This window comes from Panthera uncia, assembly GCF_023721935.1.
Source record: "Panthera uncia isolate 11264 chromosome A1 unlocalized genomic scaffold, Puncia_PCG_1.0 HiC_scaffold_17, whole genome shotgun sequence".
NCBI lineage: Eukaryota > Metazoa > Chordata > Mammalia > Carnivora > Felidae > Panthera > Panthera uncia.
In genome coordinates this window covers 9,328,121-9,349,885 of record NW_026057577.1, presented here as the reverse complement: position 1 = coordinate 9,349,885, position 21,765 = coordinate 9,328,121, and the positions used below count along the sequence as shown (strand labels likewise).

General features: G+C 43.9%; 1 pseudogene; it reads left to right on the top strand.

The window, feature by feature from the left end:
- Nucleotides 1-6,153: 6,153 nt before the first annotated feature.
- LOC125935121 (5-hydroxytryptamine receptor 3E-like) overlaps nt 6,154-21,765 on the top strand; it is a 57,340-nt pseudogene continuing 41,728 nt past the window's right edge.

Sequence of the window (21,765 nt, the reverse complement as noted above, 5' to 3'; positions counted from 1 at the left end):
GCTATATAATATTCCTCTGTGTGACAATATCAGAATATTCATCTACTCTTCAAGTACAGATGCTGGAGTTCATTCCAGATTTTCATCATTGAGAACCAGACTGTTACATTTATTCAAATACATGTCTTCTGTTGAATGTGCAAGAGTTTCTCATAGATATAAGCCTAGAAATAAGTTGAACTGTTCAACCACAGGTATATGTTCAAATTAGGATACAATATGAAACTGTTTCGCAGAGTCTTTGTACCAATTCATACTGCCACCAGTGATGTTGGAAGGTCCTGCAAAGCTACATCCTATTCAATCACTTAATAAGGTCAAACTGTCATTTGGGGTCAACCAAATGGGTATATATGGAAATCTCAAGGGGCCTTGATTTACATTTCCCTGATTACTAAAGGTGATATTTGTCACTTCATAGGTTCTGTGGCTATTTTTTTTAAGTAGGCCCAACATGTGGATTGAACTCACTGACCCAGAGATCAAGACCTGAGCTGACATCAAGAGTCAGACAGGGGTCCCTGGGTGGCTCAGTCGGTTGAGCATCTGGACTTCCGCTCAGGTCATGATCTCACAGTTTGTGAGTCCAAGCCCCGTGGGGGGATCTGTACTGACAGCTCAGAGCCTGAAGCCTGCTTCAGATTCTGTGTCTCCCTCTCTCTCTCTCTGCCCCTCTCCCATTCCCTCTCTCTTTCTCTATGAAAAATAAATAAGAACATGAAAAAATTTTTTTAAAAAGAGTCAGACACTTAACCCCCTGTGCCACCCAGGTGCCCCTTCCCCGGCTATTGGTATTTCCTCTCTTGAATGCTTGAATGTCCAAAGCCCACGTAAGGAGAACTTCCCTGACCACTGTCTATGTGAGGCTACCACTCTCCAGTGCATCACTCTGCTCTCTTTTCTTTGTGGTATCTACTATGTCCTGAAATTATCTGCTTTGTTAACCGATAGGTTATCTGCCTCCCTCAACTAAAATATAAACTCCAAGGACCTTGCTTGCTTCGCTCACTCCTCCACCTTCAGGGCCTAGAACAGTGCCAAGCACAGAGTGGATGGATTAATCTGCGAAGACAGAGATATGTTCAGGATTCAGAGTTGTGGTCCATAGTCAACCCTCTTGAGTTGCAATTTCAGCGCCCCCATTCCTCGCTATGTGATCACGAACACATTACTTAAATCATCTGTCCGTGAGTGGTGCCATCTACAAAAGAGATAATAGTAGTCCTCACCTCACAGGGTTATTGTGAGGTTTCAATGAGTTAATGTTTGCAAAGTTCTTAGAACAATGCCAATGAGCATAGCAAGTGCTCCATAAATGTCGATTACAATTATTAATGCGTGACTATCATTATCACGACCCCATGTCTGCCCAGCAGAAGGCACCAAACCAGCCTGGACCTAATGAGCCTCCTCTGGGCCCACAGGTTCTGGTCTCTCCCCCTGGTCTCGCAGATGCCCCTTCCCACAGCCTGGAAGAAAGTAGAGAGTACTTGGGGAAAAGTTTGGGGGGCTGTTGATTTTCCAAAAAATGGTCCAGTCATCCCACATGTGAAAAGGCTGAGTAACAGCGCAGAGTAAGGGAGCCATCAACCCACACACCTTCTAACCCCAGCACCGCGTTACACACAAAATCACGACATTCTCCCTCTCTCCCTTTATTTTCGTACATATCTTCAAAGAGGAGAAAGGAAAGTCGGCAAGGGGTTTTGGCAAAGATATAAAAGTAGACTGGATGAGGAAAGTGGGGAGTGAAGAGGTAAGGCAAGGGAGAAAGGACAGGAGGGGACAGAGATGGAGGGGACATGGGAGATTTCGGGTGGCACTGAGGCCCCGGCCTCTAGAACATTAAAACGCCTAAAATAAAAACATAAAGGAGTCCCTCCACCCCCACCACCCACCCAAGGGAATTTTTCTTTTTAAGGCATGAGTGGGGGCGGGGCAAAGGTAAAGCAGAAAGAGGGTCGGGGAGGGGGCCAGGGGAGGAGTGGAAGCCCAAGGGAAACTTCATTTCACCATCTCACCTGAGGGGGAGGGGGGTGGTCCCCATTAAATCTGTGCAGCCCACCCCAGTCAATGCCACCTCAATCGAGAGCTTACCTCGTTCTGCCACCAGAAGCCCCTTTCCATCTGGAGCCTTCCTTGCCTCAAAGTGGTAAATGCGGCCTTGGTGAAATGCGCCAGGAGGCAAAGCCCAAGTGAGATTCCACGGAGAATTCCGGCAGGTTCCCTGGGAGGAACTGTTTCCATTTGAGAAGGATCGGGAGTCCTGGCCAGGGACCAGCTGCCTCTCCGGGTGTCAGATTCTGTGACAGCTCTCGGCCCGGGAGGGCGCCGCGCCCCTCCCTCCTCCCGGGGTCCGGGGCGTCCAGCACCCGCCGGGTAACCTGGGTTGGGGGGGGCGCGGGGGCCTGGCGGGGGGCGCGGCGGGGGCTGCCGCTCGGGCTCCACCTTCGGAGAACCCAGCTCCTCGCGCGTGCCTCTTCCGCACCGAGGGTGCTCAACACCGACCCCGCTCGCAGGCTGCCCTGCCGGGACTGGGGACTCCCTCCTTGTCGAGTCCTTGACTGGCAGGGACAAGCCCGATCGGCGGGGCCCCCGAGTGCTCAGGCTATTGCCGACCTTGAGGCCACGGAGGGGTGTGCCTGCGCCCCCAAATGAACCACACGCATACACACACACACACTTTCCCCGCCTTGATCGTTCCCTCCCGAGGAAAGTAACCTTCTTTAAGCAGCACCAGCAGCGCAGGGGAGGGCACCCTGCGCCGAAATACGAAAGCCAGCATTATCCCCAAGACCAAATTTGGGGATGGTTTTAATTTTAAGATTTGGATGTAAGCCGCTCAAAGAAAGAAAGGGGAGGGGGGGAAAAAGACACGGAACAAATACTCGTGTGTGTGTGTGTGTGTGTGTGTGCGCGCGCGCGCGCGCGTGTGTTGCAGGGCCGAATTTCGGGTGTTACCCGGAGCTTCCGAGGAAACGGAGGGGGGGTGGTAGGGAGAGCACAGACTGTGATTCCCCCTGTGCATGGTTACAAAGGCATCTGGGTGTCCACTGCCGGCGTGCTCGCCCTCTCGAGCCGGCCGGGGGCGCTCGGAGCGGCCGGGCGCCGCGGGGGTTAAGGCCGCCCCGCTGCGCCGGCTTCCCCGGCAGAGCACGCGCCGCGGCGGGCGGAGGGGAGAGCCCGGAATCTCCCGCCCGCTCCCCCTCCGCCCGGCGCTTCCAGCCCCGCGCTATTTATAGCTCGGCCTCCAGCTGCTGCGGGGAACTCACCAGCCGCGCCGAGCCTTCCGAGCTGGGAGAGCCTTCCAGAGACGGGGAATTTTCATAAATTCTGTGAATGGCAGAAACGTCTCTGGCCCTCTGGATTTTGATTGCTACTGTTCCGTCTGTTTTTCATATATTCCATTAACACGTTTAAAAAAAGAGAGAGAGAGAGGCGAGAGGATTTTGAGACAGGTGAATTGCAGGCAGGCAGTTCGGCATACTGGGGACCTTTTGTGATCAGATGCCTGGAAATGGAAACAAAATTCTCCATGGGTTTACTGGCTTCGGGCTCATTGCATATTTTCTGCAACACTCAACCTGTTTGGGTTTTTGCCTGTCAGGCGCATGGCCAAAAAAAGATATATGAAGCCATTTGAAGAGCAATGAAAAATCACATCCTCTGCCCTCTAAATGCCTTTTTATTGGGGGGGGGGGGGGTCTCAGGGCTGTCTGTCAGCATATACACACAGCTGGGTGGCTCTGTGTCAAATCCCACACCACCCCCCCCACCCCCACCCCCCAGAGAAACAGGCTAGTTATGGTGCTGCGTGGGAGTTCCTGGTCCCAGTGGATCCTGGTAACAGGAGAAAACATTTGCTGTTCCCAGCGGTACCTTGAGCATATTGCTCCGGTCTAGAAGGTCCTAAACCTAATAACTTGCTCCCAACCCCCTCCGTTCAAGCACTCCTTCCTGAATGAGTCATGGAGCCCCCAGTGCTGTGCAAAGGCGCAGGGCCCCCTGGGAGCTTGGGAGGAACACCAAGCAGGATATGCCCTGGCAAAACTTAGGGAAGAAGCCTCTGTCCAGTAAGTGTGGAAAGGAAGCCTGAAGATCTGCGGTAAGGGGTACTAAGCTCCCCAGCCTCTGCCCCTTCTTACCCATCCTTCACCTTCCAGTGTCCAGGTTTTTTCATTTAAGAGCTGATCCCAGGGGCACCTGGGTGGCTTAGTCAGTTAAGCAGCCACTCTTGATTCCCACTCAGGTCACGGTCACACAGTTGGTGAGTTGAGCCCTGCATCGGGCTCTGCTCATAGGGACGAGCCTGCTTTGGATCCTCGGTCTCCTGCTCTCTGCCCCTCCCCTGCTCATAGGTGAGCTCTCTCAAACATTAATTTAAAAAAAAAAAAAAAGCTCCCAATATAGTGAGTTCTTATTTATTTAACTGTATTAAATGAGAATGATCTGAGAATGGGGCTTCTAATAATTGAACTCTGTCTCCAGTTAATCTATGCGCTAAGCAGAAACCCCTTTGGGTTTAGGTCCTTGTTGTTGAAATGCTTTTTCCCTGTATTCACTTTCCTGCCCTAGTCAAGAAAAGGTCCTGGACATACTGTTTCCGGGCTGAATCAGGATCCAGAAATGCCTCAGGCAAATGGTCTGGAGCCCCTTGTCCCGAGTTCTGGCTGTTTATATGATCTCGCTGAATTTATTTTACCCCTTTGTGCTTTGGTTCTTTATCTATAAAATGTGAGTAAGACTCATAGCAGCTTCCTTGTGTGGCTCTTATGAGGTCAAATGAAATAATCTAGGTAAATTGGTTAGACCAGTACCTGCCTGTGACAAAGCTCAAAAGACATTAAATATATTATTAGCACCACACAAACATGAGCGGGAGTTGACTTGATTGAAATTTGTACGAAGCAGTATTTAAATAAAACCTATTTTTTTTCTCTGTAAATCTACTATCTAAGTGGGTTTCCTTTTCGTGGTACTAAAGCAGATATACCCAAGGCATTCCATACATAGAAGAGGCCCCTGGTCACTGACTCTGCCTTTTCTTATTCCAGGGAAAGAAAACCTACCCCCAAAAGGCTTTTAAAAAGTCCTGCTGCTGATCTGTATCACACTCTGACATCGAGGGTAAAGAATTGCCCGCTTATAGTGGTTCACTGCTATCCTGAGGATAATACTTTGATCTATGAAAAGTTGTTGAAACATAAAAACACTCTGTGAAGTTTTCCAAGGGACTATGTAGGGGAAGTATTTCGACTTAGGTGGAAATTCTAAGCTCAGTAGAGGTTTGTATAGTGTCTCATTTCCCCTCCTAAAAATTAGGCTGTAGAAGGCAGGAACTAGGTCCTGTTAAATAGTAGTTCTCTAACAGAGACTGTTCGTCATTTACCCCAGTATTCATCCTCCCTTTCTTTTTTTTTTCATGTTTTTACTTATTTTTGAGAGAGAGTCTCTCAAAAGCATGAGTGGGAGAGGGGCAGACAGAGGGAGACACAGAATCCAAAGCAGGCTCCAGGCTCTGAGCGGTCAGCATAGAGCCCGATGCAGGGCTCGAACTCACGAACCATGAGATCATGGCCTGAGCTGAAGTCAGACGCTTAACCATCAGAGCCACCCAGACACCCCGTCTTTTTTTTTAATGTTTATTTTTGTGTGTGAGAGAGAGAGCAAGCAAGCGAGAAGGGGAGGAGCAGAGAGAGAGGGAGACACAGAATGCAATGTAGGCTCCAGTCTCTGAGCTGTCAGCACAGAGCCCAAAATGCAGGGCTCAAACCCACAAACCGCAAGATTATGACCTGAGCCAAAGTCAGACGCTTAGCCCAGGCACCCCCATCTTCCATTTCTTTAGAAGAGAACCCTTGAATTTTAGACTTGCAGTCAGATGTGGCTGGCCGATTCTGGCCAATGAGCTAGAAAAAAAAAGTCACGTAGAGGGTCCCAAGAAATCCTCCCCCCAGAGATACCTGGTGGTGGTGGTGGTGGTAGTTGTGTATTGTGTCAACCTAGCTAAGATGAAACTGTGTTTCCCAGAATCCGCTTCTCTGTATGGTTCTGGGCTAGGATGGGGCCCAGGAGAAATGTGCACGAGGTTTGGAAGGTGCAACGGAAGCAGCAGCCATATTTATACTAGGAAGGTCAGTGTAAAGTCAAGTGATGTCGGCCCTCATGCACCTTGTGAGGGATCAGCTGACTCACGGTGTCAGCATGACGAAGCAACCAGGTCTGCAGCTATTCCCACTGGATCCTGCAGCTTCTCCGGCTCCCAAAGTGCATGCTAGCTGCATTGACAGAGGGTGCCAGCTCTTCCTCCAGGTCATCAGCGTCATTAGCATTGGGGATTTGGAGGTGGCTAGCACTTAGTGAAGGTTCCTCTTTGTCCCAGTGGTTCCAGGGTATCCTTGTTCTCTCTCTCTCACTTCCTGTTTGTTATCAGTCAGGGCTCCACCAGGGAGACAGAACCCGTGGGAGATATCTATTAAGACAATTCTTGCAGGGAAGGAACTTATGCTGAAAGCTGGCGAGGTGAGTCCAAAATCTGTAAGGCAGGCCATCAAGAAGGACAGGGCAGGCTGGACCTCTCAGGCACGAGGTGACACTTCAATCGAAAGGTGGAATTTCTTCATCTGGGAAGTTTGAGTTCTACCTTTCAACTGATTAAGTCAGGTCCGCCCAGACAATCAAGGATAATCTTCCTTAAATGATTAGAGACTTTAGTCACATATACAAAATATCTTCACAGCAACATACCCAATGACCTTGGACTATAGCCCAGCCAAGTCGACACAGAAAACTAACCATGAAAAGGCCCATCTTTCCTTTGAGAATTAGTCATTTACTTCAGTATCCATAGTTTCCATAATACCAACACAGATCATGAACAGTTTCACTCACGCCCACAGCATTTCAAGCCCGTGTTGTTCAAGGATCAAGTGTATTAGGGTTGTGATTGCTTGTTGGTGCTCTGGTTACAGAGTTGCCTAGGTTTTTAGTGATCAGGAGGAAGCAACAGGGGTGCCTGGGTGGCTCAGTTAAGCCACCTGACTGACTTTGGCTCAGGTCATGTTCTTGCAGTTCATGGGTTCAAGCCCCCTGTCCGGCTCTGTGCTGACAGCTCAGAGCCTGGAGCCTGCTTCAGATTCTGTGTCTCCTTCTCTCTCTGCTCCTCTTCTGCTCACGCTCTCTCTCTCTTTTTCAAAAATAAATACACATTAAAAAAAAAGGAAACAATAAATTTTAACGTCTAACCTTATGTTCTTAAGGTGGATGATACTGAAGTACACCAATATCCAGATTTCCTCTAACTTTCAGGACACAGAGGATGATACTTCTTCACAACCTTACCAACGTGGAGTTTTCCAACTCTCTCCTCCTAAAGCCACATGTGAGGTCTCCCTATGCGTGATTGGATAACAAAATCTTAAAATATGTGGTGGCTTTAGTAGTTGTTCTGTTCATGCTCAGAAAACTCATCATGGAAATTATAAAACCAGTGGAAAAATATTTGGTAGCGTTGTCACCTACAAAAATATGGGGGTACGTTAGTACCAATGAACAAGCAACAGTGGAAAATTGGCAATGAGTCTGGTGAAGAATTGTGTGAACAGACCTCTCTGAATGGGCAAAAAATGTGAGGTATTCAACAAAGGGTGACCTCAGCAGAGGAGATTTTAATAACTAACTGGAGAAAATGACCTGTTCTATGGATACTAGTTATACTCTCTTCCCACCCACCCTGTCATCATTCAGTGGCCTCAGGAACAAAGCAGCCATGATTCAGTGGTGGTTATACATAGATTCAGCAACATGGATTTCCACTCACCAAGGCTGACCACTGCTGAGTCCCAATCTGCCAGAAGCAAGAACAAAACTCAGACCCCAATATGGTGCCATCACCCAGCTATTTAGTGGCAGGTTGATTACACTGGACCACTTCTATCATGGACAGGGCAATATTTTGTTCATACCAGAAAAGGCACTCTGGGTATGTATTCATCTTCCCTGCATGCAATGCTTCTGCCAAAATCCCCATCCATGGACTTACATAATACCTTATCCACTGTCATGATACTGGAACTCATGGCACTGGAACTCAAGGACCTCACTTAACAGCAAATGAAGTGAGGCAATGGACCCATGCTCATAGAATTCACTGATATCACCATGTTCTCCACCACCCTGAAGCAGCAGGCTTGGGGGAATGGTAGAATGGCCTTTTATTTATTTATTTTTTCAATATATGAAGTTTATTGTCAAATTGGTTTCCATACAACACCCAGTGCTCATCCCAAAAGGTGCCCTCCTCAATACCCATCACACACCCTCCCCTCCCTCCCACCCCCCCATCAACCCTCACTTTGTTCTCAGTTTTTAAGAGTCTCTTATGCTTTGGCTCTCTCCCACTCTAACCTCTTTTTTCTTTTCCCTTCCCCTCCCCCATGGATTTCTGTTAAGTTTCTCAGGATCCACATAAGAGTGAAAACATATGGTATCTGTCTTTCTCTGTATGGCTTATTTCACTTAGCGTAACACTCTCCAGTTCCATCCACGTTGCTACAAAGGGCCATATTTCATTCTTTCTCATTGCCACGTAGTACTCCATTGTGTATATAAACCACAATTTCTTTATTAGAATGGCCTTTTAAAAACCAAGTTAGCAAAAAAAAAAAAGTTTAAAAACCTAGTTACAGTGCCAGCTAAGTGGCAAAGAACTTGACCAAACTGTGTCCTATGTTTTGTGGAAAGTAGAAATTTAAGGTGATGAACTAGGGGCACATGGGTGGCTCAGTCAGTTGAGCATCTGACTCTTGATCTCAGCTCAGCTCACGATCTCATAATTGGTGGGATCCAGCCTGGCATCAGGCTCTGGCAATGACAATGTGGAGCCTGCTTGGGATTCTCTCTCTCACTCTCTTCCCTCCCTCTTTCCCTCTCTCAAAATAAATAAATAAAACTTTTTTTTTAAAGCTGATGAACTTGGATATTTAGCAGAGAGGACTTTTAGGCAAAGTGTTGAGGGTGCATCCTAGTTCCATAACAGAAACTACTTATAGTAAAATGGGAAAGGAGAGAGATAAATTAATTACTGAGTAAAAAGAGAACAAGAACTTGAAGAATTGGAAGGTGCTTAGTGATCCATAAGGAAGGGAGGGAGGGAGGGAGGAAGGGAAGGAGGGAGGAAAGGGAAGGAAGGAAGGAAGGAAGGAAGGAAGGAAGGAAGGAAGGAGTGGAGTGAAGGCATGTAAGCATGTCCTGGAAAGAACACCAAGGGTGTGTTTGGAAAATTATCTGATAAAGAGATCATAGGTTCGATTCATTGGTTTAATCAGCCATCCTGGCAGGAGTGAGGTCTAGAGATGGTACTATGTCCGCAGGGACACTACCAGTAAGGACTACAGGGGGCAGAGGCAGGATGAAATGAAGAAAGCCTATAGGAATTCTGGGGGTCCTATAGGATGGGACAGTACAGCTATTTGGCTGCCACATGCATGATATTATAGTTCAAAAAAAGGAAAGAATGATCCCAAGGGCGATTCAGAAATCAGGGCTGTCACTGCCACCACAGACCTGGGGGGCAGCGCCAGCTCCTTCTTGTTTTCTAAGGTAAGGCTGTCTCCTCCTTATCTGCATTGGGCCAGGGGCAAGGCTGTGACACGGAGCCTCAGACAACAGTGCTGTCACCCAGTCATGCCCCAGTGGGCTTGGAGAGCAGAAAGGAGGGAGCCAGAGAGGATGACTCTGGAGCCTTAAGATGTAATGGGGGGGGGGGGAGGGGCAACAGATCTAATGGAATTCATCTTGCTAGGTCTTGGACTTGCTTGGGACCTTTCACCCCTTTTGTCTTGCCATTTTCTCCCTTTTGGAAGGGGAGTGTCTGCCCTGTGCCTGGCCCACCATGACGGTTTGGAAGTACATAACTTGTCTGGCTCCACAGATTCACAGCGGGAAAGGCATTTTGCCTCAGGATGAATCAGGTCTCCTGTCTCCCCCATTCCTGACTTAAAGGATATTGAGATAAGCCTGGGGACTTGGAGTTGATGCTAGAATGAGTTAAGATTTGGGGGACTCACAAGTCAGAGAAAGACAAATGTCATATGACTTCACTTATATGTGGAATTCAAGATACAAAACAGATGAACACAAGGGAAGGGAAGCAAAAATAATATAAAAACAGGGAAGGGGACAAAAACCTAAGAGACTCTTAAATACAGAGAACAAACTGAAGTTGCTGGAGGGGTTGTGGGGGGGGGGCGCTAAATGGGCAAGGGGCATTAAGAAGGACACTTGTTGGGATAAGCCCTGGGTGTTATATGTAGGGGATGAATCACTGGAATCTACTTCTGAAATCATTATTGCTAATGATATATATATCATTACTATATACTAGCTAATACTATATGCTAACTTGGATGTAAATTTAAATAAATACATACTTACATACATACATATTTCAGAATGCAAACTTAAAAAAAAAAAGAATTTTGGGACTGAATAAAAGGGGGAGGGAACTCCTGGGTGGCTCAGTTGGTTAAGTGTCCACCTCTATTTCTGCTCCGATCATGATGTCACAGTCTGTGAATTCGAGCCCCATGTCAGACTCTGCTCTGACAGTGCAGAGCCTGCTTGGGGTTCTCTCTGCTTCTCTCTCTGTCTGTCCCCTGTTCATGCTATCTCTCTCAAAATAAGTTAAAAGAAGAAGGAGGAGGAGGTGGACAAGGAGGAGGAGGAGTAGCAGGAGGAGGAGGAGGAGTAGAAGGAGAAGGAGGAGAAGGAGAAGGAGGAGAAGGAGAAGGAGGAGGGGGAGGAGGAGAAGAAGAAGGTGGAGGAGCAGAAGAAGGAGAAGGAGGAGGAGGGGGAGGGGAGGGGGAGGAGGAAGGGAGGAAGAAGAAGAAGAAGAAGAAGGAGGAGGAGGAGGAGGAGAAGGAGAAGAAGGAGAAGGAGGAGGGGGAAGGGGAGGGAGAGAAGGAGGGGAAGAAGAAGAAGAAGGAGGAGGAGGAAGAGGAGGAGGAGAGAAAGAACAAGAAGGAGGAGGAGAAGAAGAAGAAGGAGAAGGAGAAGGAGAAGAAGGGGAGGAGGAGAAAGGAGAAGAAGGAGGAGGAAGAGAAGGAGAAGAAGGAGGAGGAGGAGAAGAAGAAGGAGGAGGAGGAGGAGAAGAAGGAGGAGGAGGGGGAGGGGGAGGAGGAGGGGAAGAAGAAGAAGAAGAAGAAGAAGAAGAAGAAGAAAGAAGAAGAGGGAGGGGGAGGAGGAGGAGGGGGAGGGGAAGGAGGAGAAGGAGGAAGAGGAGAAGAGGAAGAAGAAGGAGGAGGAGAAGAAAGAATTTGGGGGCTGCTAGGAGGAAGTGAATTTTTTTGCATGTGAAAAGGGCCTGAATTTGCTTGGGGTCAGGCAGAGAAAAGAATGCTATGGACTGAAACGTGTGCCTTCAAAATTCCTCTGTCAAAGCCCTAATGCCTAGTGTGACTATACTTAGATATAGGACCTTTCTGGAGGTAATTAAGGTTAAATGAGGTCATAAGGTTGGACCTTAATCCAATATGACTTCTGTCCTCATAAGAGAGAGAGAAAGAGACAGACACGAAGCGCCAACACACAAGAGAAAAAAACAGGTGAGGACACAGCCATCTGCAAGCCTCCTGAAGGGCCTCAGGAGAAATCAGTGCTGTCAGCCAATTGATCTTGAATTTCTGGCTTCTGGAACTGTGAGAAAACAAATTGCAAGCTGCCCAGTCGGTGGTGTTTTGCCATGGCGGCCCTGGAGGACTAACACAGGTTGTACACGACAAGGTAAAATTTTTTTAAAGTTGAGCTCCTGGGGTGCCTGGGTGGCTCAGTCAGTTAAGCGTCTGACCTCAGTTCAGGTCGTGATCTCACAGTTCATGAGTTCGGGCCCCACGTTGGGCTTTGTGCTGACAGCTCAGAGCCTGGGGCCTGCTTCGGATTCTGTGTCTGCCTCTCTTTCTCTGTCCCTCCCCTGCTTGCTCTCTCTCTCTCAAAAAATAAACACTAAACAATTAAAAAAAAAAGTTGAGCTCCTGAAAGAATTGGCTGGGTTCCAAATAAAAGTGGAACAGAGTAAAGAGAACACAAAATATTTGGGGACTTGCAAAGTTAAAAGACAACTTTTCCATGACTTTGGAAAGTAAAAGCTAAGCTCAAGAATGCCTTTAAGAGACAAATGTCCGTATTTTAAAAATTGAACTGTATTTACAAACACTGAAATTCACAGATTTTAAGTACACAGGGTGGGGACTTCTGGCAATTATATGTAGCCCATCAAAAGACAAGATTTTCACATCCCTTTGCAACCTCTCTCTATCCTGGCCCCAATCAGCAACTGCTTTCTATAGATCACTATAGATTAAATGTGGCTTCCTTAGAATTTCATAGAATAAGTTCATACAGTATGTACTTCTGTTCATCTGGCTCCTTTCACCCAGGATACGTATTTTAAAAATTCATCATGTTGCTATGGGTATCAGAAAGTCATTATGTTTTTTGCTAAATTGTATACCGTTGTGGGGATGACTACAATTTATTTGTCATTCCTACTGATGAAAATTTGGATCATATACAAGCCTCTGTGTAAATACATGTTCTTATTTCCCTTGGGTAATTATCTAGATCAGAATTGTTGGGTCTTTTTTTTTTAATGTTTATTTTTGAGAGAGAGCAAGAGAGACAGAGCGCCAGAGGGGAAGGGGCAGAGAGAGAGGGAGACACCGAATCAGAAGCAGGTTCCAGGCTCTGAGCTGTCAACACAGAGCCTGATGTGGGGCTCGAACCACGAACTGTGAGATCATGACCTGAGCCGAAGTCAGACACTCAACTGACTGACCCACCCAGGCACCCCATAGAATTGTTGGATCTTAAGACATGTATGTGTTTATCTTGATGAGAAAATGCTGAAGAATCTTCCAATATGGTTGACAGATGACAGATCCTTTTCCTCCACATACTCATCAACGCTTGGGGGTTCTCAGTCTTCCCATTGTAGCCATTAAATTTGCATAGGGTGGGATCTCGTTGTGACTTTAATTTGCATTTCTCTGATGCCTAATGATGGTGAGCGTTGTTTCCTGTGCTTATTGACCATTTGTATGTGCTCTTTTGTGAGGTGTCCGTTCAAATCTTTGGATCGTGTTATACTGGACTATTTGTCTTTTCCTTATGAGTTGTAAGAACTTCTTTATATATAATAATATTTATATATTTAAATATATTTTTTGAAATATATATTTAATATATATATAGGGACGCCTTGGTGGCTCGGTCGATTAAGCATTGGACTTTGGCTCAGATCACCATCTCGCAGTTCATGAGTTTGAGCCCTGCATTGGGCTCTGCACTGATGATGCGGATCCTGCTTGGGATTCTCTCTTCCCCTCTCTCTTTGGCCTTTCCCCACTTGTGCTCTCTCTCTCTCAAAATAAACAAAAATAAAACAAAAATAAAATAATAATAAAACAATATATATACAAATATATATATTTAAAATATACATAAAAAACTCTTATATGTATTTTATGTATGTATTGGATATTTTCATTCAATCTGTGGTTCCTGTTTTCAGCCTCTTGATGGCGTCTTCCAAATAGTTCATGTCTGAATAATAATAAGGTACTTTAGGGGCGCCTGGATGGCTCAGTTGGTGAAGCATCCAACTTGGGCTCAGGTCATGATCTCATGGCTTGTGGGTTCAAGCCCCATGTCAAGCCCTGTGCTGACAGCTCAGAGCCCAGAGCCTGCATCGGATTCTGTGTCTCCCTCTCTCTCTGCCTCTCCCCTGCTTATGCTATCTCTCTGTCTCTCAAAAATAAATAAAACATTAAAAAAAATTTTTAATAAAGTAATTTTGGTGTTTATCAAAAAAAAACACTTTGCTTATCCCAAGGTCATAATAGTTTGTACCTATATATTATTCCAGAATATGTATAACTTTAGCATTCATGATTATGTGAATGTTGCATTTCAAGTGAACAGACTGCATTTTTCTCTACACATTTTTATTGACTATTGGGTCTGTTACTGTTGACTTGAGTTTCTTTCCAATTATGAGTCTTATTTTCCCAATGTTTTGTATCAAGTAATTCTTTGGAATACTGGATATCGGGAAGTTTATACTGTTGAGATTCTTGATTTTGCTGTCTTCCTTTAATGAGTGTGGACCATTAAGTTACTTGCTGTTGAGTGTGATCCTTTCAAGTTTTGTTTTTAAGCTCTGTGAGGGTCTACAGTAGCTCCACAACTGAGGAGTGTCCCTTCTTGGTCTCTACTGAGTGGTTATTGGGAACTCTTCACCATGGCCCTGGGTGGGTTCTGGGAATTGTTCAGTTCATGGATCCCCAGTTGCTCTTGCCTCAACTTCCAGAATTTCATCCCATGCACAAGCAGAGTGCTGTGCAGCTAAACAGCCTAAGGGAATTCATAGTCGGATTTCTGGAGCTTTTTTTTCCATGGCATTTTCCCTCTCTGGATCTCTTTTCCACAAGTTTTAGCTACCTGGACACCTCTGCCTTCTCAAGTCATTGAGGCAACTTCAGTTCTTTTTGACATCCTCGTCCTGCCTCACAGTTCCAAATGTGCCTCCAGGTAGAAAGCTAGGTCATCCTAGGGGCGTCGATTGAGCATCCACCTTCAGCTCAGGGCATGATCTCACGGACTGTGGATTCAAACCCCGCATGGGCTCTCTACTGTCAGCTCAGAGCCTGCTTCGGAAACTGTCTCCCTCTCTCTCTGCCCCTCGCCTCACTCTCTCTCAAAAATAAATAAATGTTAAAAAAAAAAAAAGAAAGAAAAATAAAAAGAAAGCTAGGCCATCCTAGAGCTCAGCTCATTTGTTTCCTTTTTGTTAGTGATTACAATCCTGTGCGGCTTCAACCCAGTGTCAGAAACCACTTAATTCCCAGCTTTCTAGTTGTGTAAAGGCATGTTTCTCCATCATGGTCAGAGGTAGAAATCCTGATTTGCAGCTTTTCAACGAGAAATAAATGACTCAGTGGGGAGCCTGGGTAGCTCAGTTAGTTAAGCGTCCCACTCTCGGTTTCGGCTTAGGTCATGATCTCACAGTTGGTGAGTTCAAGGCCTGCTTCGGGCTCTGTGCTGACAGTGTGGAGCCTGCTTGGGATTCTCTCTTTCTTTCTCTCTCATTCTCTCTTGGCCCCTCCCCCACTCGTGCTGCCTCTCTCTCTCTCAAAATGGATTTTAAAAAAGCTTAAAAAAATCTTTTTAATTAAAAAAAGAGAAATGACTCAAGGTAAGGTGTGTAATATGTGACTCTTGCACCAATGCCAACAGACTTGAGGGACCTTCCATTAAGCCAAACAGCAGAGAGAGGGATGTGCTTGACCAATTTTGTCCATGTAGCAGTTTGGAGAGCCTTGACCAAAAAAGAATGAATGGTGACTCTTCATTCTTTTGAATGAAGTGGGGCTTTATCTGCTTCTGGCTGACAGAGATTGCTAGAATCAAATAGATAAGATTCCATGAAACTTTTGAGAGAGTTGTACTAACAAAAGAACCAGAAGCCCATGACTATTTCAGACCTAAAATGACTCTTGGTCACCCAGATGCCCATACACAGAAAGTGATCTGATAAAAAGTAACACAACAGGGGTGCCTGGGTTGCTCTGTAGGTTTGAGCATCTGACTCTTGGTTTCAGCTCAGCTCATGATCCCAGGGTTGTGGGATCAAGCCCTATGTTGGGTTCCATGCTGAGAGTGGAGGTTGCTTAGGATTCTTTCTGTCTCTCTCTCTGCCCCTTTCCCTCTCTTGTGCACTCATTCTGTCTCTCTCTCAAGTTTAAAAAAATGAAAAGGAAGACCCTCCAAGAGGGCAGAGCTAAGAGCCATGGAGAACAGTGAGCAAAAGATTTCCTCATCACAGTATTTTCAGGGCCTAATTACAGAACAGTCCTCACTCCCAGAGTATATGGCCCTCACTTTGTCTGCCAGTGGGATTTCAGAAATAGTACATGACCTAATGACTCCTGTGCGCCTTCCATTTTTTTCCTTACCACCAATGGGATTGTTTATTGCTATCACCTTATCTTTGCTCTACCCTATATATTGGGTATGTGGCATGGAGTAGAGGGAGATCAACTGTGTTTTAATTTCAGAGATCTTTGGACCAACAGCGACCACATCTGATTCTGATAACCACAGCGCATTATGCTTTGATATAAATGAGCATTTGAGATCATCTCCCTTATCAAGGGTTGAGTATCTCACACGATGGGAAGAAGAATGTACTGGAAATTTGGTGATCAGATTTGCAGTCTATGGGAAGCCCTCCCAAGTGCTTGCCAGTATTCCGTTCTCTTTTACTTCTGGCAACCCAGATGACTGCACTTTTCCAGCCTGCTGAAATTAGGATAGCTATGTGAAATATGAGTGAAAATGACATATGTCCCTTTGGGGCAGAAGTATTTAATTCCATTTCAAGAATTTCTGGCTCTCTGCTCCTCTATTAAGCTGGACCCTAAATAACCCCAGTTGGAATGGCAGCATTAGGAGATGGTGTTGCCTCCATCGGACTATGAGGAACAGATCCTTTTGCCAACCAACTTTGGGTATCTAGCTTCAGTGACAAATTCAAATTTGTCCTTTAAAGTCACTAAGAGGGGCGCCTGGGTGGCACAGTCGGTTAAGCGTCCGACTTCAGCCAGGTCACGATCTCGCGGTCCGTGAGTTCGAGCCCCGCGTCAGGCTCTGGGCTGATGGCTCGGAGCCTGGAGCCTGTTTCCGACTCTGTGTCTCCCTCTCTCTCTGCCCCTCCCCCGTTCATGCTCTGTCTCTCTCTGTCCCAAAAATAAATAAATAAAAATAAATAAATAAATAAATAAATAAATAAATAAAAAAATAAAGTCACTAAGAAACAGGACACCTGGGTGGTGGCTCAGTCGCTTAAGCGTCTGTCTTTTGGTTTTGGCTCAGGTCATGATCTCACAGTTTGTGAGTTCGAGCCTTGTATTGGGCTCTGTGCTGGCAGTGTGGAGCCTGCTTGGGATTTCTCTCTCCTCTCTCTCTCCCCCTCCCCAATTCATGCTGTCTCTGTCTCTCTCAAAATAAATAAATAAAATTTAAAAATTTAAAAAAAGAAAAAGAAAAAGAATAAAGTCACTAAGAAGCATTTGTTGTTCTTATTAACCCATCATAGCTTAGTTTATTCCAATACAGTCCTGTTTTAGTAAGTGATTTTGTAGAACATGAGATTATAGTAAAACCTTGGATTGTAACTTGTTCTGCAAGTGTTCTGCAGGAGGAGCAAATATTTCTAATAAATTTTAACTTGACAAACAAGCGATGTCTTACAATACAAGTAGTATATGACGCTGAATGTCACATGATCACAACCGACCAATGGTTCTTCTCTTTCTCTCTGGCTGCAGGATTGTAGGTGATCATCAGTGCAACATCACATTTCCACGAAATCCTCAAAAGGAGGCAAAAGCAAGTGTCATTGGATAGGTTCCTTGTTAAAGTTGCACGAAAAGAAAGATTTCATTGAGCCAATAGATAGCAGAGATTCCATGAATGATAATGAAAGTCATCCTACACAATAACCCTTCTCTCTCCGGTCTCCCTCACACCAGCCACAAAGTTTTTCAAAGGTAAGCACAGGTTCATTTGTTTATTGTTGTTTATATTTTGTATTTTCTTAATTATTTTGTATTATATCACGATATAGTAATCATTTTTATATGAATACTTTTGGATTGTGGAACGAATCATCTGAGTTTCCATTATTTCTTATGGGGAAATTCGCTTTGATATACAAGTGCTTTGGATTACAAGCGTGTGTCTGGAACCAATTATGCTCACAAACTAAGGTTTGACTGTACTTAGAAACTCAAATACCAGCTCTAGAAGACCGACCTGTACTGAGTGCAAATGGTTTATCACCTGCCTCCTCAACAGACCATAGATTTCATGAGGGTCAGGATTCTCTATCTTCTTTGCTGTTCTATCTCCCCAGTACCTAGTACAGTACCTAAGATAAGATAGGTTCTTAATACTTATTTTTTAAATAAACGAGTGTGTGCCTGAGCATAACAAATTACTGCTCTTATACTCCATTTCATCATCTCAGAGCAATAACTTGATTCTGTGTCCACAGTCCTGGAAGTAATAATTAAAGATTAGGACTACTTATGTAGATCAACTCATCCATATCTTCAAAAGAGAAAGGACTTGTTACACCAGGATTTTTCATTTTTGATACTGGGCCAATCCTACAAATAAATACTAAACTTGCCATACACACACAATTTAGTTTTCCTCCTCAAAAATGAATAGACATTGAAAGAAAAGAAAATTTGTCACCCTTACTGTGAGAGACAAATACTCTTTCCTAGCAACTGTGACAAACAGGGGAGAGAATACATGGATATTTTGCAGAATATCAAATGTTAACACATACACAATGTACTCGCTGGAAAGCAGTGATTTATTTTGACATGTGGTGGGCTTACTGTGAGACCAACATATGCTAAACCAATGCAGAAAATGCTGTTAACGTATAATTTAATGAATGCTTTATCTAAAATGTAGTCTTTGCTAATTGCTTAAAGTAGTGAGATAGTAGGTATTTAATTTATACTTAGGGAAATCGCTATGACAAGGTTAAGTTTTATCAGCTTGTTGGTCAATTTATATTTTAATAATTGAATTCAAGTGTTGGAGGTATTTCGAAGTCTATTATGCCATAGAATCATAGTGAACCAAGGACACTTGGAACCCGCATTTTATACAATAACTTACATAAACAATTTTTTTCTGTATACATTTTCTCTGATTTTCAAAGAAAACTTCTTCTACTTTCTCTTTTATGCACTCTGACAGAAGAAATAAAGAACACAACAGTTGGAAATGAAGATAAATAAAAACCCTCCTCTCACTTTTAGGTAAAAGAGTACCCATAGTCATTAAAAAACAGTAAGAAAATAAGAGAAATTCTCATAAGCATCTGAATCTAACATTTAGTACTTCCATTTCTTTAAATAACAAGTCTTTGGTTTTGCATATAATAATGAGTTCAAACTTTTGGGCTCCTACAATTAGGTCCTTACAAGGAGGTAAAAAGTTAGGGACACACGGGATTTTTCCTCATTTTCCTGAGACCTGAACGAAGGTCAACAGTAATTCAGCTACAGCTGCATTGCACCTCCCACTCTCTGCCCAGAAATGTCAACACAAAGAGGAGCTGATTTACCAACAAGAGTAGTGCAAGTTCAAAGACAGACAAATAATGGCCTTAAAAGTAGCCATCAAATAGAACTGAATACTCACCAATGATATCTTTCAAGAAGGAGGATAAATAAAGCCATTTTCATTACCTATAGCTTATCACTACAGAAACCGGTAAAAATTGCCCCAGGGCCAAAACCTGCTGATCCCAGGAGGAAAGTCAAAGTCATAGAAGAGAGAGAATGCACCGAAGTGGAAACATAAAGGTAGTGTGTCCTTGTGGGAATTACTCTACAGCCTTTCCAGGGAGATGTGCATGTTTTTCCAAATCTCAAATCACAAGAAAATGAGGTGAGACACTGAGAAAATTGAGAAAACCATAATTCTGCTGTGAGGTTTAATGTTTAATCAATACAGTGACATTACCAGTTCAAAGGAATCTACCAACATGGAAGAGAAACCAAGGAAGCAGGAAACACTAGCAGGTGTCTGGAAGGTGGAGGAGAGAAGGTCTCACTGGAAACCGCCACCATGTTGTAAGGCTGTCCTGTCTGCTGCCAAGAACAAGTCAGTCCTGCAAATAAAATCAAAGTTAAGACATTTATGTGCATAATACACTCCATACAATTCCTCTGAGTGGACTTCTAAAAAATATCAGGTTTGGTAGCAAAGTAAGTCCTTACATTGGCAACGCTGATGTGTGATTCTGTGAAGCACTGTCCATCTTGCTAGGGAACTGGAATGTTACTTTTCCTTTGATACTACCCCATAACAGTTGCTGGTTTCTCCACTGTTTGAATCTTCATTATGAGCTACCCTTAGAGGAAACGCAGAGCAAGGTGATGTAAACGTTGAATTTTATGGTGGAATATTCTTTCATAAAATCAGAAACTGACCTAAAACCCAAATTAGTACAACAACGTGTCAATTTCAACAGCAAAACTGAACCAGGGCAAGCAGACAAATATTTTTATCACTATAAAATTATTATAAAAGGACGGGCTTCAAATGTCCATCGACAGACGAACGGATAAAGATGTGGTATAGACATACAATGGAGTATTACCCGGTGATCAAAAAGAATGAAATCCTGCCATTTGCAACAATGTGGGTGGAACTAGAGTGTATTATAGTATATACACTATAGAGTGTATTATAGAACTAGAAGTGTATTACAGAGTGTATTTTACGAAGCAAAATAAGTCAGTCAGAGAAAGACAAATATCGTATGACTTCACTCATATGTGGAATTTAAGATGCAAAACAGATGAACATAAGGGAAGGGAAGCAAAAATATATGAACACAGGGAAGGGGACAAAACATAAGAGACATTTAGATATAAAGAACAAACTGGGGGTTGCTGGAGGTGGTGTGGGTGGGGTGATGGGCTAATTGGACAAGGGGACATTAAGGAGGACACTTGTTGGGATGAGCTCTGAGTGTTACATGTAGGGGGTGAATCACTGGATTCTACTACTGAAATCATTATTGCATTACATGCTAACTAACTTTGATGTACATTTAAAAATTAAAAAAAAAAATGGGCTTGGGGCACCTGTATGGCTCAGTTGGTAGAACATGAAACTCTTGATAGTAGGGTCATGAGTTTGAGCCTTATGTTGAGCAGAAATTACTAAACTAAAATATAAAATAATAAAATAAAATCAGGCAGGGAGTGCAAATATGGCAAATTTAAAAAAAAAATACCATGGTCTGTAGCTGCAGCCACAGCCAACATGATGCTGAGAAAGAATATTATACCCATAATTGCTTATATTAGAAGAAAAATAAATGGTAGACATTAAACAAAGAAAACCAGGAAAAGTCCAAATGAAGTAAAAGGAATGAAATAATAAAATAAGATCAGAAATAAATAAGATAAAATACAAACATACAATAAAAACGATCAACAAAATCCAGGCTGGTACTTTGGAAAAGCCTAGCTTAAAAAAATCTCCATCAAGATTAATCCAGGAGAAAAAAAACAGTCATAAATAAACAATATGAGTAATGCAAAGGGAAATTGAACTGATTAAGATTAAAAAGATTAAAAATAACACATGACGGGCTTCATATCAGTATATTTGAAAACTTGGACGAACTGCACACACTCTTCAAAAAATACAAATTACCAAACAGATTCAAGAAGAAATAAAATATTATTGTTTGACACATTGAATCAATAGTTTGCATTCTTTCCCACAAGTACAGCATCAAGCCTAGACAGATTTTTAGGCAATTGCTATTAAATATTGTACTTAATAGAAGCAGTTATAATAGTAGTGGTAATAATAGTAATAATAATTACAAACTTAAACCAACCAACGGGAAAAAAATGAAAAACTACAACTCAACTCGTTTTATGAGACGAGGATAAATCTACTATGAAAACATGACAGATGCCATATAAATACAAATTCTTGGCTGTTTGGGGGGCACCTGAGTGCCTCAGTTAAGCATCTCACTTTGGCTCAGGTCATGACCTCACAGTTTGTGGGTTCAAGTCCTCGGTCGGGCTCTGTACTGTCAGGGCAGCATGTTGCTTTGAAATCTCTGTCTCCCTCTCTCTGCCCCACCCCCAC